General features: G+C 48.5%; 1 protein-coding gene across 7 annotated transcripts in view; it reads left to right on the top strand.

The window, feature by feature from the left end:
- The first annotated feature begins 16,901 nt into the window (after positions 1–16,901).
- LOC311521808 (uncharacterized protein C11orf24 homolog) overlaps positions 16,902–27,382 on the top strand; it is a 65,918-nt gene continuing 55,437 nt past the window's right edge. For 2 of the 7 annotated variants that reach the window (XM_084630418.1, XM_084630417.1), the window contains exon 1: positions 17,853–17,974. The gene's annotated coding sequence lies outside the window, so the exon portion shown is untranslated. Of the gene's footprint in view, positions 17,355–17,846; positions 17,975–21,469; positions 21,580–21,633; positions 22,282–27,382 lie in introns of those variants that run through there. The other 5 variants (XM_084630415.1, XM_084630419.1, XM_084630420.1 and 2 more) reach the window with 5 other exon arrangements.

The following is a 27,382-nucleotide window of genomic DNA, read 5'->3' as shown; positions in this document are numbered from 1 at the left end:
AGAGCTCTGGCCTGGTAGTCAGGGACGGCTGGAAGGCGAGCTCCCTCCACCCGCGCTTCAGGCCATCCGGTGGAGCGCAGGTCCGCTGCTCTATCTTGGCATTTACCTTTCTGCCACGCATCCCTCTCCGCCGGAGAACTGGCAGAATTTAGAGGGCAGGGTGATAGAGCGGCTCCAGAAATGGACAGGACTACTCTGGTGCCTCTCCCTTTGAGGGAGAGCGCTGGTGCTTAATCAACTAGTCCTGTCCATGCTCTGGTACCGGCTCAACACCCTGGTCCCGGCCCCTGGTTTCCTGGCCAACCTCCGGACATCGATTCTGGAGTTCTTTCGGTCAGGACTGCACTGGGTCTCTGCAGGGGTTCTCCATCTACCCCTGGAGGAGGGAGGGCTGGGCCTGAAGTGTCTGCAAGCTCAGGTCCATGTCTTCCGCCTCCAGGCCCTGCAGAGGCTCCTTTATGGTGCAGGTAGTCCAGCGTGGAGCATATTGGCGCATGCCTTCCTGTGCCGCTTCCAAAGGCTCCAATACGACCGGCAGCTCCTTTATCTCCATCCGAGAGGTCTTCCGCGAGACCTCTCTGGGCTGCCAGTCTTCTACCAGGACCTCCTCCGGACCTAGAAACTGCTTTCAACAACCAGGTCTGTGGCGGCCACCGAGGGGGCAGATCTCCTTGCGGAGCCCCTGCTACACAACCCACAGCTTTGCGTGCAGGTGGCGGAGTCCCCCTTGGTGCGCCAGAGGTTGGTCCCGGCAGAAGTCACAAGAGTCGGAGACCTCCTGGACTACGACTGGGGAGACTGGCTGGATCCTCTGATGCTCGCTCAGCTCATGGGGCTCTCCAGACCTCGTACTCCCCAGCGCATATTTCAGGAGGTGAGGCCCGCTTTGCCGCCCGCTGCTCGGGTTTACCTCGACTGGGTCCTGCACGAGGGTGCGCCCCACCCAACCTCCACCCCAGGCCTGCCGGACCTTTTCATTGGGCCCCTGCCCCGTGGACCCAACCGACCCGCCCACCCCTTCACCATGAGGTGGCTGCATGAGCTGCAGCTGGTCTGCTTCCAGAGTGCGCCAAGGAAACATCTATACACGCTCATGCTCCATACCCTTCATGCCCTTACCCTCGTGTCCCACCCCAATACAAAATGGTGGGACCTCCTGTCACCTTTGGAGGGTGAGGAGCCCCGATGTGCCAGCCTATATTCCACTTTGGTTCCGAGGCCCGCCGGGGACGTCAGTTGGTGGCTCCTTCACGGAGCTGTAAGCATGGGCGTGTACTTGGTGCGGTTCACCCCTATCCCAGACAACTGCCCCTTTTGCGGTGTGAAGGAAACCCTGGCACACGTATATTTGGAGCGTGCCAGGCTGCAGCCCCTATTCCGGCTCTTCACGAATATTTTATTACGTTTTTGGTTGCACTTTTCCCCTCACCTTCTTATTTATTCACTCCCTATCCGTGGCCCCACAATGTCGCAGGACCTCCTGGTCAACCTCCTCCTGGCCCTAGCTAAAATGGCCATCTGTAAAAGCAGGGTGAGGAGATTGGCCGATGGAGTCTCCTGTAACTGTCAGGCCTATTTCTGATCCTCCCATCCGTTCACATATCCGGGCAGAGTTCCTCTGGGCGGCATCCACTGACTCCCTTGACGCCTTTGAGGAGCAGTGGATGCCATCCGGGATTCTCTGCTCAGTGTCCCCGTCCAGTTCCCTTCGTTTGACCCTTTGACCACACTCCGTCCCTGTTATTTCATTAGTTGTCCCCTGAAATCATTTGGTGTCCAGGTCCTGTGGATCCCCCTCTTAGGCTGGGGGGGGATCCTTTAGCAGTGGACGGGCTTCACCCTCCCATTTCCCGGATCCCAATAGGGCTACTCTGCTGTACCCAACTGGCCTGGGTCAATCACAAACCAAATAAGAAAAAAGAGGGTGTAAGGTCTGTGGAGTTTGTGGAATCTTCTACTGGTTGTAAACAAGGGTAATATGATCAGAATTGACGTCCTATTTTGGAACACACTGAAGAAGTAACGCTGCAAGACTGTTCTCCAGCTTGCTAATGTATTAACCTTTCTGTACCATGCGGATTTATCTTTGATTAATATACTGATTGAGCCTGGTTATTTGACAGCTTATCAATAAATAATAAAAGCCTACAATAGTTAGCTGTGACCCATGAACTTGGAGTGCATAGTACAGTCATTACTTTGGCAGACTGCCAGCCATTTCTTGTTTGGACCCTCGCATTCTTTCCCATGTACAGTGTGGGTGATTGTCAGGAATTCTTGTCCTATTAATTCTTTTGTTCCACTTTCCTGGCATATAGCTCTTTTGTAACTACCTCAAGGGTAATGTTTGTAGCTCATGAAGCTTGTTAGATATTGGCACTAAAGTTTTTATCCTTCTGCACCATTGAGTCTCTGAACTGCTGATCCTCATAAAGTATTTTGTGGTACATGGTGAAATACTACAAATGCCAGCTATGGACCTGTGACTATGCCAGGACATTTTAGCTAATTCTTTGCTATTTGCACTTTTTTTTTTTTTTTGCCAGGGGCTTGGTGTGGTATGCTTGAACTGATATATCAAAAATAATTCCCAAAATGAGCCACTCATGAATTATGGGCTGTCACAGGCTGGCTGGCCCTTTAAGGCAAGCAGGACTCAGCCTTGCCTATGACCTACCAGCTAGCCCCCATTGGCAATTCAATGACAATTAATGACTCCAGCTGCAGGGAATCAAGAAGGACTACAGTACCTAAAACAGAGCTGGGAAGTCAGCCTAGGGAGTGAGAGAGTGAGCGAGCCAGCCAGCCAGCCAGCAAGTAAGTAAGTAGAGGTGGCGGGAGCATACTGCAGGTGATACCCAACAGTTTGGGGGTGGCTGTGGTTGCAGAGCTGAGCCACAGCAATACCACTAACTCCTATGGTGAGCTCCCGGAATAAGGGGCTAGGTGTCCAGGGAGACAGTCCTGGTGCTAGTGTTCTGGAAGGGGAATGAGGACTAGATGAGACTTCCAGGGAGCAGAGTAGCTCCTGTGGAGGAGCCCTGAGATAGGTCTCCATGCTCTTCATAGTCCCTAAATGAGGCTGCCAGAGTCCCTGTGGAAGGGAGGTAGTGGGGGAATCCTGCTGGGGAGGAGGTAAGACAAAAGAGAACCTCTGCAGCAGCCAGGAAGCAGAGGACTTCAGTGGAGGCCAAAGGGAGTAGAAGAACTATAAGTCTGGGCACTTGTTTTGGACTTTCAGTTGGATCCTTTTGTTACCCCACAAGGAAAGTGAACTTTTAGGTAACTTGGCCAGAGGGTCAGGCCCCAGAAAAAGACAAGCCATTGCTGGACTGAAGAAGTGATCACCAGGGGGGCACAGAGATGAGAATCTCTGACAACATTGTGCCCTGGCACAAGCGGGCACGACTTGAGGTGAGGCCTGCGCCATTACATGGGCCATTGTCTGTTTTCTGCTCATCTGAAATCCGATAGAGAACAATCTGTATTTACAGTGTATTATGACACGGTCACGTAATATGTTGTGCAACAGTTCAGGTTTTAGACAAACTCTGGAATCCAGAATCACATATGGTATTAGGAGTTCACATGCATTGTTTCCTATATTCACTGCAGATGTCACACTTGAGTACTTCATCAGTGATGGAGGCATTTATGTCTGGCCAAAATTGGAGGCAAGACTTTTATTTGGCCTATAAAAGTCATCAACAAAGGGGAGGGGGAGATGTAGTGTGTACCCATTTTTGCACCTTATGGATGGATAAAGAAGGCCTGGAGCAATTTGCTTGCTTGTTAAGTTTATTTCTGCCCTTTTAGAATATCTGTTCTCATTCTTCTCTTTTAATTGTTGGAGGACAAAAGAAACAAAAAACTTTGTATTAAACTTGACTTGGGTGAAGATAAAAGAGTGTAATACCCCATTAGCAGTCACCTGAGCCATCCGAGTTGCTGTCCTTGAACCTGTGCTCCCATCAAATGCAATTTTGTGAGACATATCTTTCACTGGAATAGTATCACAGATGGACTCTGTTGGCATTGAAATGTGACTAGCTAAGGTCACTAGTTTGAGTGACAAAAATTGGCCTTCTTGTGTCCAGACAGCAGCTGAAATGGGTTCAGGAGTGTCCTAAAAAAAAGGAGCTGAAGAAAACATATGGGAAAAGTCATGGGAGTAAAAGGAAAGAAAGGGAGCCCTGTTTGCACTGCTTGCTTTGTATCCCTCAACAGCCCTCAGAACAGTAATAGGAGGCAATTCTCTTTCTGCTATAACAAAGGCTTCTAACTGCTCACATATAGTATGCAACAGGGCTATTCCAGGTAACCCATTGCCATTGGAGACTGAACCCTTTCTGGTTTTTCAATGCTCTTTATAAAATGTGGATGCCAGAAGTGCATACAGTATTATACTATTGGTCTCATCAATGCTGTATACAGAAGTAAAACCGCTTCTCTGCACAATACTCCCCTGTTTAGACAGCCAAGCATCGCATTAGTTCTTTTTGCCACAACATCTCATTGGATGTTTGTCTACTAGGACTCCCAAATCCTTTTCAGAGTCGCTGCTTTCCAGGATCCAGTCTTCCATTCTGTAGACATGACCTGTACTCCTTGTTCCCAAATGTGTGACCTTGTATTTGGCTGAGTTTAAAAATGCATTTTGTCTGAATGGGCCCAGCTTACCAAATGATCCAGATCACTCTGGAGAACTACTTTGTCCTCCTCATTATTTATCACTCTGCCTATCTTGGAAGAATTTTTGCAGGACATGAGTAGCCTGGCACACTAGGGCTAACCTTAGGTGTAGATCTGGCCATAAGGAGGGGCAGGGGAGTCCACAGACAATTTCAACTCTCGGGCAAAAAAAATCAAAACCCAAAGATTTTTGGCTGAAAATCAAAATTTTGAGTTCAGAAATGTCACTGTGGTGCCTCATGTGACTTGTAGTTCAACTGCTTCATATACCCTTGTTCTGCTCTGAGGCAGACTACATCTTCCATGTTATGCTGCGATGGGTCTGGATTATGGGAGTCCCTGATTGCAGTGCATCATGCCAGATGTAGTCCAGCTGGGATTTCCATAGGGAAAATGGGGGGCATGAGGCCCCTCACCTACAACTCCCATGAGGCACCACAGCATTTCCCAAATTTGTTTTAGTTTTTGAATGTTTGGTTTATCACATTTGTTAGGAACAGAACAAAAAACTGAGACCATTCCTGCCGCCACACACTGCAGATGGAAGGAAGTAAAAAAACAACAACACCACAACACCCAAGGTCACTGCCAATCTGACCTGAGGGAAAATTACTTCCTGATGCCATATATTGCAATCAGTTAAACTCTGAGTAAGAAGCAGCCAGCCAAGCATCTGAGAGAGAAAATGCTTGGTGCCACCTTAGAGCCTTGGCCCTTCCTGGCCAACATCCTACCTCCAGCTATAGCTATCCTTAATGCTTCAGAGGAAGGAGGGAAAAAATTGTAAAAAAACCCTCCCAGAATACACTGGAGGAAAAAGAGAATTGTTATATTGGCCTGTGTAGGCTTAAAGCAATGTGGGTAAAAAGCTCTACCTTACCACATGGCTACAGTAATATGAAACAGAAAACTCTGGAAAAGTAGTGGCAACTATCTACATGCAACCAAATCTCCCGTTCAAGGACCATTGTTACTGTAAATGAGAAGGGAAGGTATGTGTGCTGCTTTATTGCCATGGAGTGGTGAGATTAGTTGAGATGTGGTGGGATAAAAATGGTTGGCTACTGTACACCTGGGACCTCTGGGATCTTAAAGCATGAGACTCTATTGCCAGAGCTAAAAGATTCATTAGCTGAGGCTCATCAACGTCTGTCTGTGGTCTATCACTAGAGGGTGACAGAGTGCCACAGTGAGTGGGTGGCAATACAAACAAAAAATAAGCTTTGGTGGTGGACTGGATGACGAAGAAGGAAATTATAATGGGTATAATGGGTACCTAGCCCCTGTCAAAAGTGACAGCTGTTCAGTGGCCTATGGGGCTGTCTGCGTGAGCTCAACAGGAATTTTTACAGAATACAGTCATGATACTGGAACTGTGGATTAGTGTGGGACAAGCCCTTCATTTCAGTTTCCAGATACAACTTGCATAGCTTTGCCTCACCCCACTGTCTGGGATGGGAAGAGAAAGCCAGAGAGAGATGGTAGAAAAGGAGAATAAGTCTTTGTGAACTAACTCTAGCCCTCCTGTCAGAAGGCTGAAAACTGAATGGGCTGTGGAGACTGAACTTTCTTCTGACCACTGCAGGTGTTCTCTCCACGTCAGAGTGAAGCTTACTCTCAGGGCTGTGGGAGGGGGAAGCTTGTACTAACTGCACCAAGGGAGTCAAACCAGAGAACCATAATTTTGTCTTACCTATTGAACCAGAACTGAACTGAAAAAAAAAAAAAGGGTTACTGGTTAAAATAAAGGTTCAGCATTTTTTAAGTTCAATATTCAAAAAACTACCATGATCTTATTTTCAGTTATAAAACAAGACAACAAAATAACATGTGATTGCTACCAGAAAGGCCTGCCCCAGTATAATGAGATGAGAATGAGATTAGGAGGCCAGCCCACAAGAGTGAGGGAGAGGGGACACTTGGGAGCTTGCCTGCGCGCCTCGCGAGGCAGCCAGGGAACCCAGAGATCGCTGAACCATCTCTGAGACACATCCTTGGAGAGAGGAGGTAGAATGCTCCCTGGTCCCAGAAGTGAGCAATAACTCTTCAAGCCCAAAGGAAAAGGTAATGGCTCCCTCATCCTTCTGCCTTTTAGACAGGCCTCCTCCCATCCATCCCCCACCCCTGGGGCAGCTTCTCCCTCTCATTGCACCACATGAGGCAGGGCCCATGACCCAAATTCAAATGTATCCTTTCACTGCAGAGATCCAATATGACAGAACAAAGATTAAAGGTGTTGTTTTTGTTTGCCTAGATCATAAAAAAATCGTGGTTTTTTTGACAACAGAACACAATAGGGAAAATTCATGTCAAGTTTAAAAAAAATGGTCAAATCAAAATAATTTACATTTTAAGTTTTAACTGTCTTTTTCATTTACTTCCCCTGAGCTTGAAGTTTGATTTGAACCAGTAACCAAACTATTTTTATTATTTTATTTTTTTGGTGACGAGCTGGAACTGAACCGGAACACACTGAATGCAGCTGCATCTGAATCCAACCAAAATAAGTAAGGGTTCCTCTCCCTGACTGTATCTGCTCTGTGGAAAACCAGACAACGTCACTCTGCAGAGCTGTTACTCACCTTTCACTGACATTAATTTCATCGTTTAAAAGGCAGCAGGTCTTTCTGTTCATGCTGTAAACATTAGAGCAGCTGCCTTTCCCCCTTCAATACTTCTACTGTTTGTGTTTTTAAATCTGCAAGTGTGGACAGTCCTCACTTGGAAATATGGCATCTTAGTTAACTAGAGTAGCTTTAAAACATAACTGAATTCAGCCAAAATGCTTTATAAATAAATAAAACCCTCTTTAACATTTTTAAAAAATTTGCCCCAGGCTGAGTTCATGTGTGCCAAGTTTTTGCTCACATCAGATTTTAATATCCAAGTTATAAGCCCTTAGGGTGCGGCAGGGGAGAGGAATGGAGTTTCTAACACAAATGCCAGTAGACATGTGTTTATAGTGGCAGCAGCACTGCAAGGCATGACTGTAATAAACCCCACGTATTAAGATTCTTTTCTAACCAGCAAAGGTCCTTTCATTCTGCAGTCTCTCTAAAGGGCGAGGGGCTGGGCCGGGGGGGAAGTGGTTCAATGGAGCTAGTGTGCAACAGGCAAACAATGCAAATTTTATTTGCACATCCAATGAGGCAAATGCCTACACATAAAAAAAGCAGAGAAATGACACAATCAGAAGTCTATAGCACTATTTACATAGTATTCAGTCACCTCCAGCATTGGCCTCCCATAAACTCCAGGTGTTGTTGGCATGGGATCAAGGTCCTCTTTGTAGGAGGGTGGAGGCAGGAAAGATCATATATGAAACTAATGCATGTTATAGCAGTCAGGTGCTGTGGAAAGACTTGCCTGGTGATTTGGAAGGCAGTACGTGAGCTGGATTCCCTCTCGTCACAGCTGCACAAAACCTGCTCCCGGTACAAAGGATGCAGGTTCAAGTTAAAGTATTATTATTTTAAGCAGATTTTAATCCCTTTAGGCCAAAACTGCTTCAGGATATACAGGGCCAGCCCTAGGCAAAGATGTGGTTTGGCAATTTTCTCTGTCTCTGGTTGCTTGTTCCGTGATCTCCTCCCACTAATCCACCTAACTCAGCAACCCACCCATTCTCCAATCTGTATCCTTCCCTATGTCCCTCTTTCAGCTCTGTCCTATATGGTGGGTGCCTCCAGTTCCCAAATACACCCCAGAATCCTTTGCATCAACTCAGTGGGAGTACTTCAGGGAAAGTAGCAGGGGTTGTCAGCCAACACAAAGGAGTCTGGGATGCATCTGAGACGTATAAGAGTCCACCAAATGCTGCAAAGCAGAAAGGGCCACCAACAGCTGTCATTAAATTTTGGCCACATCCCAGGCAAGTAACTTCACTTCTCTGTCCCTCTGTTTACCCTCCCACTTTTTGTCTGTGGCCATATCTACACTAGGAAAAAAGGCATGTTTAAAATCCCAGAGTAGACAAGATAAGCTGCAGTTTTAACACATTAAGTGGCTTTCCTCATAGAGTGACTCTGACTGGCTAACAAGTGTTAAACACCTTTTTTATTAGTGAAGTCTACGTCTCTCTGGTCTTAGATTGTAGCTCATTGGGGCAAGCATTGTCTCTTGCAATGTGCACACAGAGCATCTACCACAATGGGACACTAATCCTGGTTGGGGTCTATATGTACTACCATGATATAAGTAATGAAGAATAATAATCCAAACCAGAACTGGAAAATAGGCCTGTTCCAGATTTGGCGCGAACATCGAATGAAAACCTCAGGGACTAGTTCAGATCCAGAGATTCTAATTCAAGCCCCTTCCCTCTGTTCTTTGTTATGAAGTGTGCCAGAGCTACCCCATCCCTGCATGCACATCACAGCTGGTCAAGGAAGCATGATTGTGTTGCTCTCTAGTGGTTGCAGTCCATAGATGATATGCAATAACGACAACATAAGCCTACTTGTGTCACCAGGCACTAGTACCTCGTAAATACTGTAATTGACCCCACTGCAGGATGTTGCTGTGAGCACTATGCTACACCAGTCCATCAGTGTTGAGTAGCAGAACGGGTGTACTACAAACTTGGAGACAAGTGCTGTAGGGTCTTGTCCCAAGCTCGCCTGAGCCAGCGGGCACCTGGTGAAGTGAGCTCAGCTAATGTACAGTAGGTCAAATAATATATAATGCAAGGTGGTTCACCTGGGCTGTACTCTGCACAAAATAAATCAAGTCCCTGATTGCCCAAAGCAGAGAGTGCAGTCAGAGCTAAGACTTTGACCTGGTCTGGCTTCTTGGGCTAAGGCAGAGGGAGAATCCATGTGCTCCCCTCTCCTGGCTTCACCCAGAACTGCCATTCGATAGAAGCAGCCAGCCCTTTGTATCTGGCCTGCTGATCCCTGATTGGCCTTTGCCTGCTCCTAGCCCATTTAGCTGCTGGAGGATCAAGTCTCATTGATCCCACTAGCAGCTGACCTGGCTGGGAGGCCTCTCTAGGAGGACCTGGAAGACCAAACTAGCTGTCCTTCTCTTCTTAAAGGACCTCTTCCTAGAGCAGGGTGCGTCGAGGGTTCTTTGGCAGGGGGCAGCAAATGCCTGGCACATCCCGGCACAGATCTCCAAGCACGAGGCTCTCCAGGCTCTAGCCCTCAGTGGGTTTCCATAAACACACTCATGAGGCTGATGGACAACAAAGGCCTGCTTCACTAGTGCTGCCAGAAGCAAACAGTGGAATTACCCTTAGCATAATGGCTTTAATGGTTGGGTAATGAGATGTGACCCCTCCACACCAAGACATCTAACAGCTCCTCCCTACGGGCTGCAGATTGTGTCCTTCTGCTGGCCCTCTGCCAGCAACAGATCCAACTTTCAGGCCCTCCAGACCCAGATCATAGACTGTTTACTGCCTGTCTTTCCCTCCTGCGCCAGCTCTAGGGTTGCCAACCCTTCCGGTTTTGCTGGGAGTCTCCTGGAATCGGGCTCTATCTCCCGGAGGCTGCTGATGCCAATCCGGGAGATTTTTAGCCCACTTAAAGTCCAGTGGTGCAGAAGGGCTAAGGGAGGCTCCCTGCCTGCCTTGGCCCCCCGTTACTTCAGGAAGCAGCCAGCACGTCCCTGCAGGGGAAGGAAGGATAGGGAGTCTCTGTGTGCGGCCCTTGCCTGCGAGCACTGCCCCCGCAGTTCCCATTGGCCAGGAACTGCGGCCAATGAGAGCTGCAGGGGCGGTGCTTTCAGGCAGGAGCAGTGAATGGAGCCCCCTGCCCCCACCCCCTCTCGCAGGGACATACTGGCTGCTTCCAGTTGCATGGGGCCAGGGAGGCAGGGGGCCTGCCTTAGCCCCGCTGCACAGCCGACCGGGAGCCACCTGAGCTAAGCACCGCCTGGCCAGAGCTCTCACCCCCTCCTGAATCCCAACCCCAGCCCAGAGCATCCTCCTGCACCCAAACTCCCTCTTAGAGCCCCCACACCCTGCCCCAGCCCTGAGCCTCATCCTGGATCCAGCACCCCAAGCCCCCTCCCTCACTCCAACCCCCTGCTCCAGCCCTGAGCCCCCATCCCACACCCGAACACCCTCCCAGAGCCTGCACCCTGCAGCCCGACACCCTACCCGAGGCTCAGCCCAGAGCCCGCTCCCACACTGAGAACCCTTGGCTCCAGCACAGAGCTAGCATCCACTCCTGAACCCCAACCCCCTGCCCTAGCCCAGTGAGAGTGAGTGAGGGTGGGAGGAGGGATGGCGTGAGCAGGGTGGGGCCTCAGAGAAGGGGCAGAGTGTCAGGGAAGGGGCAGGGCAGGAGCGGGGCAAGGATGTTTGAATTTGTGTGATTAGACAGGTGGCAACCCCACCCAGCTCCCAAGCTACAATCTCCAGCCTGCAGCTCCTGCTCACACACAGCCACTGGCTCCCTCCTGCACCAGCTTCCTCTGACATCTGTTACTACTGCCCCTTCCTGCCCTTTGAAGATTACAGAGCCCTCTGCTGGCTGGATGATGCACTGGTGGTTACCACAATAAAGAGCTAGCAAGCTGATTACAACATGCTAAACTTATACTAGACTGTGTCATGCCATCAGGCTAACATATCTCAGATAATGCACCATTTTAAATATCTTTGCATTACAATGTAGTCATGGGGGTCCAAACTCTGTTCTGACTTACCTTTGAGTGATTCCAATGGGTTTGGACAGGCAGAACTTTAGCCAGAATATGCTGTTTTTCATGATGGTGCCAAAGGAGCATAAGGCCAATGAGACATGATTTTGTAAGGCTGGACTTAAATGGAGCATTCTGATCAGCTGTCAGGGATGTCATATCCATGTCAATAATGCCTCGTGAATATAGCTCCTAAGACTTTTTTCCCTGTTTATATCAATTTCTTGTCAGCATTGAAATAAAAGACAACACAATGGGCCCGATTCCCTGTTGCTTTGCACCCTGCTGCAGTTGCTTATGCTATTGCAAAGGGGGGGTAACGTGATCTAGTATAATTTTGCACTGATGTTAACAGAGTTGACAACTCTTTTCTTAAAGTACAGCTGCTGGAAGCATGATATTGCATAAGAGTCTCAGCTTTCATTTTAAAAAAAGATCTCATGATTTTAAGCCGACAATATTGCCAACCCCAAGCTGAGTCCAGCCCCTCCCCCCGCAACAATGAGTGGCTTAAAATCATGAATTAAAAAAAAAAACACCACAAATGTTGTCTTCCTTCTATTTCCCTTCTGGTTTTTCAGCTGTCAGGGTGCATTTGCTTCACATTTATGAGCTTTTCTCAGCAATAATGAGGGCTCAAAACTTACTTTTTAAAAAAATAAAAGTTGAGATTCTCATGTGCATTGGTTCCAGCATCTGAGGGCCTGAGAAAAATACTAAAAATTGACTCAGTCTTGGCAACTCTCACAATCTCATGATTTTGGGGGGAACAGACTCGTGATTTTTGAACATTTGGCAATGCTGTGAGAATGACTGTATGAGATGCAAGGTAAAAACCTCATACCCAATGCATGTCAAGAGCATTGTGCCAAGGTGAGTTACTGTGTAAGTGCTTGGGGACTGACTCACCCTCTGACCCCTCAAGATGGCCCCTCCATGTCAGGGTTAGGACACATTGTTAGGGCCGGGAGTGACAGGTTATATGGGCCCATGGTGCCTTGGCTCCAGCAATATTCAGGGCCCATGGGCCCAGCTCCCCCAATGTTTGGGGCCAGGTCTCTCCCCCAGCCCCACCTGCTGCCCCCATGCATCTCCTCCAAGTGTCTCCCGGACCCCACTTGCTGCCCCGGGCGCCTCCCCTGGGCCACAGAGCATCCCTGTCTCAAGCTGGTGTTTGCCCCCTGCAGCTCCACACTGCGCTCTACTCTGCTGGCTCCTGGCATCAACTGCTGCTGCAAGGTCCTAGTGCCCCCCAGCCCTAGTCCCAAGGCAGGCTGACCCTGACCCTGCCCTTCCACCTCGGACCCTTCCCTTTTCCATTGGGACCCTCCACCAGCACAGGGTTCCTCCCTACGTGCTCGCAGTCACCGCTCCTGCCCCACGCTGGGCAAGGGGCAGCCCCCCCCCAGTGAGGCTACAGTGAGGGGCAGCAGCAAGGGAGGAGGCACACATGTGATGACAGCCCCCACACCCGGCACGCACCACAGGGGAGGCAAGGGGGCTTTCTGGACCTGAGAGGGGCCCTAGGAGCATGTGCAGTGACAGTGGTGAGAGTGCTGCCGGGGGGCCCCTCCCCTGGAGCTAGCTGCTGCTGGCGGGGAGAGGGCTGGGGGGAGTCCTCCTCTCTGGTCCCAGCCCTGGGGCAGCCTGCCTGTACCCCAAACTCCTTTTCCCCTGCCCTCCCCCACCCCAGAGCCCGCACCCCCCCCAACCCTAACCCTCTGCCCCAGCCCTGAGTCCCTCCCACACCCCAACCCCCATCATCCCCAGGCCCAGCCAGAGCCTTCACCCTGCAAGCTGCACCCCAACCCTGTGCCTGAGCCCCTCCCACACCCCTCATCAACAGCCCCACCCCAGAGCCCTCTCATTTTTACATAATTAAAAAATATATCTATATAGGCTTACAAGGCAGGTGTGTGTGTGGGGTACTTAGACCTATCCTGGGCACCACCAAAAATTATACAAATGTGCCACCCCTGGTTAGGGCAGCACATGGGAAACCTGCAATACTATGCCTGTGCTGGCCCTGTTCTGTGGATAAATACAATGCTCCACTGCTGGTACTTTCAAGATAGTGTAATTCCCCAGCAATTTGCTTTCTTGTCAGGTCTTCTTCCTTAATTAAATGGCCCTGAAGAACCAGCACGGATTTTTTTTCTTTTACAATGTGGTATTTATTAGTAATTTGTGTGCAGCAGAGCAGATGCTAACATGCAAACTATGCAAAGAGCAAATCTTTTCCTCTAAATGTAAATATTTACAGAAAATATTCAGTGGTATTTAGTATTCTGCAAACATATTGTCAACAGCTCTATCCAGACTCTTCGCAGCCTAAGAGTTGGCAGAGGCATGTCCTATGTGAAAGGAAGATTACAGAAAGACAGTGGGCTAAACTCATCTTTGGTTTCAATGGGCTTTAGTAGAGTTACACTAGAAGTGATTCTGGCCCAGTTAAACTTTTAATTCTTATTTTGTAATGGGCTGTACTCACCCCATATAATCTGGACATTTGATGGATTATTTTCATTGTTATGGAGAGGGAAGAGGAATGGCTACCTCAGATCAAACCAGTCGTCTATCCAGTCCAGTACACTACAGGGGGAAAGGAACCACTCAATCCCAAGAGGCTTTTGGATCCTCCATGTGTAACCATTCCATTTTCAGAGGCCTCTTTTTGTTAGGAAACAAGAACACTGATTTAGATTTTTTTTCAAAGCGGCACATAGGATTTCGCCACAATTTCCGTTAAACTTAATGGAAGATGTGTGACTGAGTTCTCTGCACTCCTTTGAAAATAACTTTATTTTGAAAGCAAAGAAGATCAAATCTTCCCTGACCAGGTCACCATCCTTTCTTGAAACAAAAGCACACTGTTTCCTTAACTCAAAACTATGGTCTTTGGTCACTGCCAAATCCCCAGATAGGTTATAGGCTCAGATTTATATTAGAGCAATTTTTGTTTAAAGCAGCATCCTAAAATAATCTCTTTTTAATCTTTTTTTCAGACCAATTCCCTTGATTGCATGTCTTTACATCCTGTAATCTCTGCTCTCCTGACAATTTGGAATAAATGCAAAACAAATAGAAGGGTGCCACCAGTTTATCCCTGATTTATATTCTAAGAGAGAACCTGTTATTGCCAGCAGGACTTAGCACCCTAACTTTTCACACAAGGCATGTGGACCTGCACAGAATGTTGTAAAGACCTTTGAACACCTTTCAAAATAATGTCCTTCAGGATGCTCAGAGTGTAATATACCAGCATAAATGACAGATAAGGAATGTGAATTACAAGATGAGCTGAGGGACTTTGGTAACCTAACAATGCCTTTATTTGCATGATCATTGGTACTTTTTTCAGTATGTTTGTCACTATATGGATTCTCCCCAGACTTAATTTCTGTGCTTATGCTGTGTCAAACCTTTTCCCCCTGCTGTTTTCCTCTTCCAGAGAATTGCCTTCCCCCTCCCTCCACGGCTCTGCTCAGCAGCTCTGGATTATTTACCCTACTACTCTGCATGGTCCTGCCAGATCATCTATCCCACTGCTCCACACAGGTTGCTGGGTTCATTTATCTTTCAGCTGTCTCTCCTACTTTTCTTGAGCCCTGACCTCCCGAAATGGTAGGGAGATCTTTGTAGTTGTCACTAGTGCATGTAACGATACACATAGGTAATACATTTAGTCATGATTTAAAATATGTATAACATCGACCAGGCTAGCATTTTCTCCTGCTTAAGAAAAAAAAAAATTGCCTGTTATAAATTTCTAGGCGGAGTGCATGAATGATCTCAGATTCAGTGCCACCACTGGCAAGATTAATGGAAACACCAATCAATGTATGATTTGAGATAGCTAGAGCTAATTGCATTCTCCTTCTTGACATGTTTACTGTCATCAAGACCGTACATGGCATATCATAATGTGGACTGTACGAAGCACTTGAAGCGGTCTGCTGAATTCACAAAATTCTTCTCTGGGCCATCTGGAAATGCCTGAAGGGAATGGAACTTATAGAAAATGTGTTTGACCTAAAATGGGCATATGTGGCTTAACTGAAGCCTGGTGTATTTTGCTAGTCCATGGAATCTGCCTCTTGCTGCAGAGGTTTGATCAGAATATAAGTTTTCATTAAGTAAAAAATTATGCTCCTAGACTTTATGGTTGTAAAGGAAACCATGACCAGAGGGTAATCCAATGCAGTATTATCTCCCTGAGTCTGCAGACATCCTGAAAAGCTCCCTTTATCGCAATGAGTTAAATTCTGAAAGCCAAAGATAATTTAAATGTCAGCATTTAACTGTGTCACTGCTGATCTTTTAGCAGAAACACCAGCTAATGTCCTTTTTGCAAAAAGCCAAAATGCCTTCCATGCCACTTCAGGGCATGAAAGCTTCAAATGTCCCTAATAACCAGCCATCAGATGCAGTTATACATGGTTATATAAATCTTTGGTATGTCAAAAATGGAAAATATGGAGATCAACATAACCCAGGTTCTACTGTACCAATTGTATTATTAATTTTTAATTCCATAACAGCTTCCTTTTAAAATTTTAAATGAAGGTGGTGCCACAGACATTCCTACTGCAGATTCCAGGGACCCTGGTACAAAACGTGGGCCCAAATTGCTGCAGAGTACACAGTTCCTCAGCTTCACCACCACCTACAAGACTGATGGAATGAGAACCTGTTGCACTGTGTATATTCCTAGTGGTTTACCTAGCAATTTGTACACACACTACCAACGTATTGCCCCCTTTCTCAATATTTCCTAATCTCCTGTGACATTCACTTAAAATTTTGCTTGCATTTTATATTAGTATTAGACTGGGATTTCAGGAAGCAGTACCTTGAGGAGACGGTGGCCATTGGAGTGAATAAGCTTTAATAGGTCTTACTGTTTAGAGAAATTCAGAAACACAAGAAGAAACGAAATACGTTCGTATGACTACATCTACTTGTCTCCAAATTGTCCAGTGTATCCTAAACTGGACTCTAAGAGCTATATATTGTGTAATATGCAATGCACACTTTGGGTGCCTTATACATAATAAAAACATCACTGGTGACTGCCTTTTGTGAACACAGAGAATCTAAGTAGTAGCTCAAAAGATGAAAAGTGTGATGAATTTAGTTTTTAATTGTTTTGATTTTGCAGAAAACATCAATTACTTCTGTATATTCTCATTCCTTCGAGAAATGGTGGGGAAATGGCTTTATAAGCCGTAGAATACACAGATAATTCATCAACAGAGAGATCAAAGGTTTTTCCTAAAGAATTATAAGTATGAAGGAGAGCGAGATTCTGTATGACAACAAAGGAACAGGGCTGGCCTTATGGGCTGTAGCGCCTTAACCTTCAGTTTCCACCGCCTCCAATCCTGCTGCCAGTGGAGGGGTGACCCGGACAGATAGTGAGTTTTCTCTCTGGTCTTGCTGCTGGAGGGGAATAACCTGAGAGTTGCTATGCCAATACTGGAGTACAGTAAGGTGAAAGTTCTTGCAGTGGAATCTGAGAGGTGGCGATATTTTGCTATAAAAATGATTAATTAAACCAACATTAACAATCCCAAACAGTTGGGAGCCAGAGACTAGGCAGGTTAAGCTCTCACCGAAACCAATGGGAATGGTGGGTACCTATGCCAGGGCTGAGTTAGACCTCACATGCCCTCAGATAATTGGTCAGGAAGGTACCTGTGTATATTTTTAACAGTACAGTGTTTTGCCCGGTCTGCCACAAACCCCTCGCCGAGACCTAAGGGTGTAACAGGAGAAGCAGGAGCTGCGCTGTACCCAACCTCCTCCAAGCCTGGGTTCAAAGGCCACCAAGGTCCACTCAGTCCTTCGCCCTGGCAGCTGGTCCAGACCCGACAAAGCAGCGCGGTGGCGGCGAGGCTCCTGCGGGCTCAGGCAGGGAAGGGCCAGCGCCCAGCCTCGGGATCCCTTGGCCGCAGTGGCTCAGGGCTGGAGCGGCCAGCAGGGCAGAGCCGGACGTCCCTGGGCACCCCCAGGTAGGGCAGGGCAGGGCAGGGCGAGGCCCAGCCCGCCCCCCCGACAGCCCCCCGGAGGGTTCACCCAGTGCCGTCCCCCCGCCCCCCGCGAGAGCGAGCCCCGTGGGCGATGCCAGAGGGAACCACTGGGACCCCAGGGGCGGGGGGAGGCTGCTCACACCGCAGGAGTAATCCCCCCACTACATCCCCTTTCTCTCCTCCCCGCCCTCCCCCCCCATCGCTACCGTCGGCGCCGCACCACGCATCCGCTTCCGCTTCCCTTCCACGTCGATGCGCGGCCCTCCAGATTAGCCCCGCCCCTTTCCCCTCACTTCCGCAGGCTGGAGGGAGCCGCGCGCGCGCGTAGCCCCGCCTTCTCAGGAACGCAACCTCTGAGAGGGAAGCTGAGCTCGCCGGCGGTGGGGGGGGGGGAGCCGTGGGAGGCGGGGCCGGAATAGGGGCGTGGCTACGGGCTGGAGGCGGGGCCGGCTCGGCACCGGCAGGGGGGCGGGGCCTGGCAGAGGCATGTGGCGGGGCCGGCGCCGCCGCGCAGGGTTCTGCAGCCCCAGCTCCGCTTCCCCAGGCAGCTGCGCCGGAGCCGGAGCGGGGGCCGGGCGCGCGGCGTGGCTGCCGCTGGCTGGGTAAGCGCGTCAGGCGGGGAGCCCCAGGCGGCGGGGCGCCCCCTACCCCCGGGCCAGGTGCTGCGGGGGCCGCTCCGTGTCTCCGCGCTGGGTGCCCCCTGCCCCGGGGGGGCCGGAGCCAGGGCGGGCGCTGGGCGCTGGGGTTGGGGCGAGGCATTTCGTGTGTCCACCCCCCCCCCCGGCTTAGCCCGCTGCCCCTGGGAACCGCCTGCCCCGTGCTCGGCCAGGGCGTGCCCGGGATTTGCACCGCTGCTCCCGGCCTTGGCACGGGGCGGAGTTCGCGCTGCGTGTGTGGCCACCTGTCGCCGGCGGCTGGCGGCGCATTGCTCCAGGTGCGCGCCCTGGCCAAGCAACGCCAGGGGCCACCTGCCTGGCCGGGGGTGGAGACAGGAGCGAGGGCTGGGCAAAGGTGCTCTGGAGACTCACGCTCTCTCTCCCACACGCGCGGGGCCTGCAGCGGTGGCGTCTGGGCAGCTGCCCCTGTGCCGCCACGGGGACCGGCTCCCATTCAGTGTGTGCCTGGGCACTGAACTGGAAGTACCATGTCTAGGACTAGGTGGGCCGTTCAGGGTCCAAGTTCATTGGTTCCTGGGCCCTCGTCCTTGAGACTGAAGATTGTCACCCAGTATGGTGGCTTACACCTTGTCTACACGAGAACTTGCCTCAGTATAAGTTTCGTCGCTCAGCCGTGTGGATTATTCACACCTGAAGTTATATTGAGCTAAGCGCCTATGTCGGCAGGAGAGCTGATAGAATAATTAAGCCAAGGGGAGAGCTCTCTCCGGTTGGCTTAGAGCAGGGGTTGGCAACCTTCGGCATGCAGCCTATCAGGGTAATCTGCTGGCGGGCCACGAGACGTTTTGTGTACATTGACTGTCCATAGGCATGGCCCCCCCCACAGCTCCCACTGGCCAGGAACAGCAAACTGCGGCCACTGGGAGCTGTGGCGGGCATGCCTGCGGACAGTCAACGTAAACAAAATGTCTCTCGGCCTGCCTGTGAATTACCCTGATGGGCTGTGTGCCAAAGATTGCCAACCCCTGGCTTAGAGCATTTCACCAGAAATGCCACAGCTGCATTGGTGCAGCTGTAGCCTTAGTGACTCCGGACACTTGACAACTAGAAAATGGGCAAAGACCAGGCCCAAGAGCAGTGCCAGCTCTAGGTATAATCAGACTGAGCGATTGCTTGGGGTCCACTATTTGCTTTTTAGTATGTGGTGTATGTGTGTGTGGGGGGGTAAAATATTCATGCTTAAAACCCCCCAGTGAGCTAGCCCTGTCTCTGCCTAAGAGACAATGTGTGTGAAATGGATAGTCAGTATAGCTTGCAAATTCTGTTAAGCTTGTCTTATGTCAGCATGTGAATCCTGTGAAAATGGTTTGCCCTTCAGTTTTTGATTAGGGCTTTGCTTACTATCCAAGCGGCATGTATTGCCCAGGTCTGACAGTAGGATTCTGGCCTGTATCCTTTGAGGATGGGCTGATTTTATTTAGCTGATTTTTAAAACAAAAAATTTTAAACTGATTGATTATTTGGAAGGTGGTGTGGTCAGAGGTCCATTAACCAACTCCAGTGTCTAGGCAATTAAACCACAACGTGTAAGGGTCTCAGAACAATGTAAATGTTTCCTCCTACCAGTACTGTAGTCTTCTGGATTGTGAACTCTATAGTTAAGACTGGAACTTATGTAGAAGATAATTTAAGTGAAATCACACTGTTAGAAGATTCACAGAAGCTTTCTTTTTAGATTGGAATTTTCGTTTTGTGGGGGGGGGCAGAGGGAGGGAGAAGATCTAAGGAAAATTACTTTTTTTAGTTCCATTTTGAATGGCTTGTAGACAGTGTTTTAATTTTTGTATTTCCTCTAAGTGTCTGAACTTTAAAATTTTAGGCCCTATGTCTGCAGACTTGAGCACGTGCTTAATTTTCTGAGTGGATTTTCATGTTGAAACCAGTGGGACTACACACAAGCATAAAGTTAAGTAATGTTTAAAGCCCCAAATCCTTGTTGATTTGGATCTTTAAAATTCATGCAAAGCTAGTCCTTAATGAGGACCACCAGATCAGTAATGGATATCTTGTAAGCCAAATCCAGCCTACTGGGCTCCCAAGTCCTGTCCTCCCAAATAAATGTGCCTGTCACCTGTAATACACACAACTCCTGACTACCTTCCCACTAGAAGAGTGCCTGAAAATATAGCCAGCAAGTGCCTTTAGCAGATCACGTCTACCAATGGCTTAACAAACTTATGTAAGACTCCCTTGCATTCAGACAAAAATGGTGCAACGAGCTTAATATCAAGTTCATTAAGGCCACAGATCATAAACCGCTTTAATTACATCACTTGGGCATGTTCACACAATGCTCCATGTGTTGGCAGAGCACATCCATAGTTGGTGCTCTAGCATCAACAGAGGGAGCAGTGCACCATGAGTAGCTATACCACTGTAAATTGCCACCTTCTCCTGCTAAGAATTCTGGGAATGGATCACAGTGCATAATGGAGGTGGGACCACTGCCCCCATGATGCAGTTTTCTCCATCCCATAATTCCAAAGGCTTTCAACTGCATTTTTTGCACCATTTTTCAACTGCCCTTGTAAACTTTGTGCCTGCCATTTCTGCCTGAAAGCATGGATCTTGCACTGCTTTACAGTCTTGTGAGAAGCGTTATGAACACAACCTGCCTGATCCTGCAGTATTTCATGAACTGCAAATCTGAACTGGAATCCATGCTGCCTGCCCTGCTGGGTGCCATGGAAAGAAACAATTCAAGATTGATGTTGGTATTGTGACAAAGCTCTGTCCTTGCCTCGGTGGGTCCCGCGTTTCCTGGCGGATTTTGCTAGCCTCAGAGGCTCACTGTGACCCTCCACGTAACCCTTCTTCCTCTAGGGACAAGGGTCACAGACTACTGAGCCATTTTCATCATAAGCCAGCAAGGGAGGTGAGGAGAAGTTATCCTTCCTTGCACAGTCTCTGTTGTCTCCCAGTCTCAGTGATTAATCAGGGGGCAAAGGTGGTGGGGGGAGCCCAGGCCCACCTTCTACTCCGGGCTCCAGCCCAGGGACCCTAATAGTATCAGCTATGGTAGCTGACCTTTTAGAAACATGATATGTACAATTCCCTGGGCTACTTCCCCCACAGCAGCCCTTACTTCCTCAAGCTCCACTTCACCCTTACCTCAGGGCCTCCTTCCTTGTGCCAGATATGGTGTGTACTACTCAGCTTCTCCAACAGCACAACTTCCTCCCACAGCTCCTGACATGCACACCCACCTGACTGACTGGGAGGCTTTTAACTAGTTTCAGCCAGCCCCTGACTGGCTTCAGGTTTCCCAATCAACCTAGCATTCTCCCTGCCTTCTGGAAAGTTCTTAATTGGCCCCAGGTGTCTTAATTGACCTGGAACAGCTTCCATTTCACTTAACCTGGTACCAGGGATTTGTTTAGCCTGGAGCTAATATATCTATCTCCCACTACTTTTCTATAGCCATCTCGCCTTGCCCCGTCACAGTATTCATGGAGCAGCTGCACACAGTGGACTGTCGCTATTGGGCCCTGGAAACAAGCACCCAGTGGTGGGATAAGATTGTGATGCAGGTATGGGATGACGAGCAGTGACCACAGAACTTTTGGATGCATGAGGCCACCTTCTTTGAACTGTGTGGAGCTTGTCCCCACCCTGTGGTGCAAGGACACCAAAACGAGAACTCCCCTAATGATGGAAAAGCAAGTTGCCATCACTGTGTGGAAGGTGGCAACTCCAGACCACTACTGTTCAGTTGCGAATCAGTTTGGAGTTGTAAAGTCCACTGTGGAGGTTGCGGTGATGCAAGTGTGGAGGGCCATTAATCGCTTCCTGCGATGAAGGACTGCAAGTCTGGGTAATGTGTAGGAAATAGTGGATGGCTTTGTGGCAATTGGATTCCCTAACTGTGGCGGGGAGTAGATGGGGCACCTATCCCAATTTTAGCCCCAGACCATCTCGTGATGGAGTACATCAACTGAAAGGGCTACTTTCTGTGGTATTGCAGGCGCTGGTGGATCACCGAGATCGTTTCACTGACATTAACGCAGGGTGGTCAGGGAAGGTGCATGGCGCACGCATCTTCAGGAACACTGACTTGTATAGAAAGCTGCACGCAGGAACTTTCTTCCCAGACCAGAAGATTCCAATGGGAATGTTGAAATGCCCATAGTGATCCTGGGAGACCCAGCCTACCCTTTACTCCTGTGGCTCACAAAGCCCTACACCAGAAACCTTAGCAGCAGAAAGGAGTGCTTCAACAACAGGCTCAGCAGGTGCAGAATGACGGTAGAATGTGCATTTGGCAGGTTAAAGGGTTGCTGGCGGTGCCTTTTTGGCAGGTTAGACCTCAATGAGGAAAATATTCCCATGGGCATAGCCGTCTGCTGTGCTCTGCCTAACATTTGTGAAGCCAAGGGAGAAAAGTTTCCCTGGGACGGAGTGTTGAGGTGGATTGCTGGGTGTCTGATTTTGAGCAACCAGACTCTAGGGCTATTAGAGTGGATCAGTGGGGGGGCTATTTGAATCAGGGATGCTTTGAAGCAGCATTTTGACAGAGCCCCAGTAACGTCTCTTTCTGTAATGAATTGAGGTATTGTTTACTCACCACCTTGAATGACCCCATAATGATTCCTGTCTGAGCGTTAATTGTAGTCTGCAAATGTGCCAATTGATACTTTGTATGAATTTCTGTTGAAACCACCCTTTGTCGGTCACAAATCAAGAATCACTGTCTTTATAAGATTCACTTTTTATTAAACCAGTAATACACAGATTAACGTTTCTTACAAGGGACATGACAGTGAGCAGCACTCTCTGAAGTGAAGGATCTCACAGCTGCATGTAAGTCCAGCTGTCATTCTGGGGAATATCCCTGGAGGGGGGAGAGCAAGGAGTACTGCAAAATGCTGTTAACATGAGAGGAATGTGTGTGGGGAGTTTGGAGACAGCAAGGAAGGCAGTTCTGTATGAGCTGCAGGGAGATTCGAGCACACATGTATTCCACCTGTAGCGCAGTCAGGGACATCAGCATCTCTGTGTGGTTCTCCAGGAGCTTTATCATTTTCTACTGACCCTGACTCCTCTCTTGGCTATCCATTTGTAGTTTCTTGTTTGTTGTCATGCTCTGTGCTTGCTATCGGCCTGATCTGATGTTTCAGAAATTGCCACAATCACATCCTCCATACTCCTTGCTCACCTCCTTATCTGAGAGAGGTTCTCTGCTGGTATGTAGGAGCTGGCCCTCAAAGGTACATCTGCAGAAGCAAAAGACACAATAGAGTCAATATTGTGTGTGCATTCATAGTTCTGAATCATAAAAGTTACATTCACATCTTTCTCACTTTCCCTTGGCAAGCACGCAGTACGGCCAGAGTACTAAACATGGTGAATCCAGCCTGGCGGTGAGAGTGCAAGATGGGACAAACGGTTTTTGTGGCTTCAAAGGGACAAAGGATCTGTACTAGCACCTGGGGACACCATTCTGAATATTGGCACCATTTTCCACAGGCGAGGGTGATCGAAGCTGAAATCGTGTACAGCTTCAGACTGGATTCCTATGCTGTTCACCTGTGTGCTGCTTTGGTTCCTCAAGAAGTAATTGCTGATTTTCATGGCAAAGTTTTCTACAGTGGGGAGGAAAAAAGCAGCTTTGCCGAGGAACCTTCGGCAGAGGATTGCAGAGCGTCTGCAGGAAAGTTTCCTAGAGATCTCTGTGAAGGATTTCCGGGAAAGCTGTGTGCATTAACAAACTTTTCTGCAGGGTCCCTACTGCATAGCTGCACAGGGGGATGCAAACGGTACCCATTGTTAATTTTGTTCCCTTCTCCCATGTGCACCATGTAAGAAAATAAAGGACACCTCTACCTCATGTATCTGTGCACTATCAAAGAAAAATGAGTACTTACCGGAGCTCCCCTCTCCCGCTTCAGGCACTCCAGAGCTGGACTGGCGGGGCTAGCTGGCCCCTTCTCATCCATGCCATGAGCAGTCTGCTTGTAGATGTCAAAGTTCCTACTGCTGGATAGGAGCTGCGACTGCACAGCCTCCTCTCCCCACAGATCCAGCAATTCCTGGGTATTTAAAGGGGGAGGGGCACATGTCTGTGTACCTGGCTGCAGGGCAGCGGAGTAGGAACTGCTTACCAGAGTGATCATGATGGGCATTGTGGACACCTCCTGGAGGCCACGTAGGGTGACATAAGCAAGCGTTGTGTCTACACTGACACTGACTCGCTCTAACTTTGTCGCAAAAAGCTGTGTGCCGCTTGTCAAGGTGGCTTTATTATGGCAGCGTAGCAGGAGAGTTAAATCTGCGAGAGGAGCATTGTTATATCCACAAAACCTGAAAACTGCAGTGTAGACAAGGCCTAAGAGTTACTGGAGGGGTGTTTTGCATAATGTTAAGCTGGCCTTTTTTTCCACCTACCTTTTTATTCTTGTTCATCTGAATTAAAGCTTTCAATAGGTTTAATTGGACCTTGTACAAGCCAGCAAGAAAAACCTACAAGACTCTGCTAGACACATAGTAGAAGAGCAAAGCCATTTTCAAAGCTTTTACATGTAACATCATGCAGAGAGATTTCTTTGCTGTGGATTTCACTCTGACAATTTCAGTGAATCTCTTAACTCAGCGTTTTTCAAAGATTGGGTTGCGACCCAGTACTGGGTCATATCAGGCACTGGGTTGCTCTGGTCAGCACCGTTTACTGGGACATTAAAATTCCCATCATCGGTGGTGCCCAGCTAAGGCAGGGTAGTCCATACCTGTTCCGACACCATGCTGCACCCAGAAGCGGCCAGCAGCAAGTCCTTCCGGGGCGCAGCATGGTCAATGGTGCCAGAACAGCCAGAGGTAAGTCTGCACCCCTGCCCCAGCCCTGAGCCCCTCCAAATTTTGAACCCCTTCCTGCACCCCAAACCCCTCAATCCTGGCCCTACCCCAGAGCCTGCATCCCCAACCCTCTGCCCCAGCCCAGAGTCCCTCCCACACCCCAAACCCCTCATCCCCAGCTCTACTGGGTCGCGGGCATCAACAATTGATCCCTGGGGGGGAGGGATAGCTCAGTGGTTTGAGCATTGGCCTGCTAAACCCAGGGTTGTGAGTTCAATCCTTGAGGGGGCCATTTAGGAAGCTGGGGCAAAAATTGGGGGTTGATCCTGCTTTGAGCAGGGGGTTGGGCTAGATGACCTCCTGAAGTCCCTTCCAACCCTGATATTCTATGATGATTTTCTTCAACTGGGTCCCCAGAAAAAAAGTTTGAAAACCACTGTGCTAGGGAATATCTTGCATGATTATGTCTCCAAGCACACAACAGAGATTAGTTTAGAGACTGCTTCTTGTGTGAAATCTACTGTAGACTCTAACCTTCGATAGGTGCCTGTAGAAGACAGCATTTGCTAAGTACATCCTGTTTCCCATGCCTATTTTAACTTGCATGAAGTTCTGCGTTCTAATAATCGTTCTCTCAGTGACCTGGTGCGGGCCCTTGGACATTCTGGGGCTAATACTTAGCTGTTTCTTGGGACTGTAATGAAGATTTGTTAAGGTTTGTAAAGTACTATATGAGCACTAACTATTTAGTTGTACTCGGATACTATTGCAGGGCATGCCAGGAGCGTACCTTGATTGGACAAGCTGAGGCTAAGCAGCATTATGGGGTAGAGTTTTTTGTGGAGCCTTCTTTGTTTTTTCTTCACTTTCAAATGTTAGTTTTCTTATACCTACAGCATACCTGATTATGTCAGTCTGAATTAATGGATATGTATTGTAAACCTTAATTATGTCTTCGGAAAGTCTTGAAATAAGAGAGAGTTACCTCCCTGTCCTCTCCCCAGCTCACATAAGTTGAGAGGACCTGTCCAAATCATTTTGGATTTCCCTTCAAATTCTCCCTGGTCTAAGAATAACCCAAATACATTTTAGGCAGAAAGACACTTTTCTTGAAAACTTAATGGGGGTAGGAGTCACAATCAATGTTCCTTCTAATTTTTGACAGGCTGTGTGCACAAAAAATTTCTTCTGTGCAAATTTTTGTGCACGCCGTGTTTCGCCATATGTGTGGGGTTTAGGATCTGTGTGCACAGCGCGCACAGCTTAGAGGGAACAGTGGTCACAATCAGGAGAAATAGATCTCAGCCTTGTCAAGTGTCAATATTTTGGCTTCCTAAACTTTCCCTTACTCTTCTCTCCTTACTCAAGTGTTATGTTTCTGCTAATTCCTTTGTTGCCTGGCTTCCTTGTTCATTCATACAATGTGTCATAGCCTCCATTCATGGAAATGTTGCACTCAGCTATTGACCTTTATGATGTTGTCATCTGTTACTGTGTATTTAGCCCTAGGAAATTTGCTTTCCTCTAGTCATTCTTGGCTATAAGCCATAATCCAAACGAACAGAGAAACTTTGCTGCCTCCACTGGAAACGTCGTGGGCAGTGCATCTAAGATCAGCTCATCTTTGCTACAGAAGATGAGGCTGACGTATTGCTGATACTAGGCTGATTTGTGGCAGTGTCATTGCAGGAAGAATATTAATGTGGCAGTTTCTGTTGGGCTCTGCATTCTTTATTTCTTTTTGGTCTGTTGATGTGTGCTGTTAAGCAATGGCTGCTTTCCACTTCAGCAGTGGCTGCGTTTCAGTCCTGGGTGAGATGGTGGGGGGAGGGATAGCTCAGTGGTTTGAGCATTGGCCTGCTAAACCCAGGGTCGTGAGTTCAATCCTTGAGGGGGGCCATTTAGGGATCTGGGGCAAACACTGGGGACTGGCCCTGCTTTGAGCAGGGGGTTGGACTAGATGACCTCCTGAGGTCCCTTCCAACCCTGGTATTCTATGGTCTTTCAGGGCAGTTGAAATCTGTTTAAGTGTGTTGGAATGTTAGACTTCTTTAGAAACCCTACATTTTTTTTTTAAAACACTTAAAGGCGAGGGTCCCTAGTATGCTCTTGTGCATAGTTCATGAAAGGCAACATGGTGTGAAGGAATGAACAGAGGACTGAGGGTCAGGAACTCCAGAGTTCTAATCACAGGTTTGCCATTCGTTTGCTGAGTAAGCTAGGACAAGTCATTTCACCTCTTCGAACTTGTCTGGACTAGATTTTTCTCAGATATCCTACCTGTACTACCACCTACGTAGCCAAGAAGTCAAGGAGTAGAAGCATTAGGGAGGCACTGCAATCGCTCCTGACTATTGCAATAGAGAACACCACCAAAGTATCCATTCCTGCCTGGCCCAGACAGCAGAGAAAAAAATGGAAAGAAATGAATTTTGAGGGTCAGTGGCAGAAAATGTCTGATGCAATATGACTCTACATAAAATAAAAATCTCTACAAGTGTGTACCACTGACACAAAGGAGACAAAAAGCCTCATCTCTGCTGC

The sequence above is a fragment of the Lepidochelys olivacea genome (assembly GCF_965140295.1).
Source record: "Lepidochelys olivacea isolate rLepOli2 genome assembly, chromosome: 6".
Taxonomy (NCBI): domain Eukaryota; kingdom Metazoa; phylum Chordata; order Testudines; family Cheloniidae; genus Lepidochelys; species Lepidochelys olivacea.
This window is presented reverse-complemented; position numbering and strand designations above follow the sequence as displayed.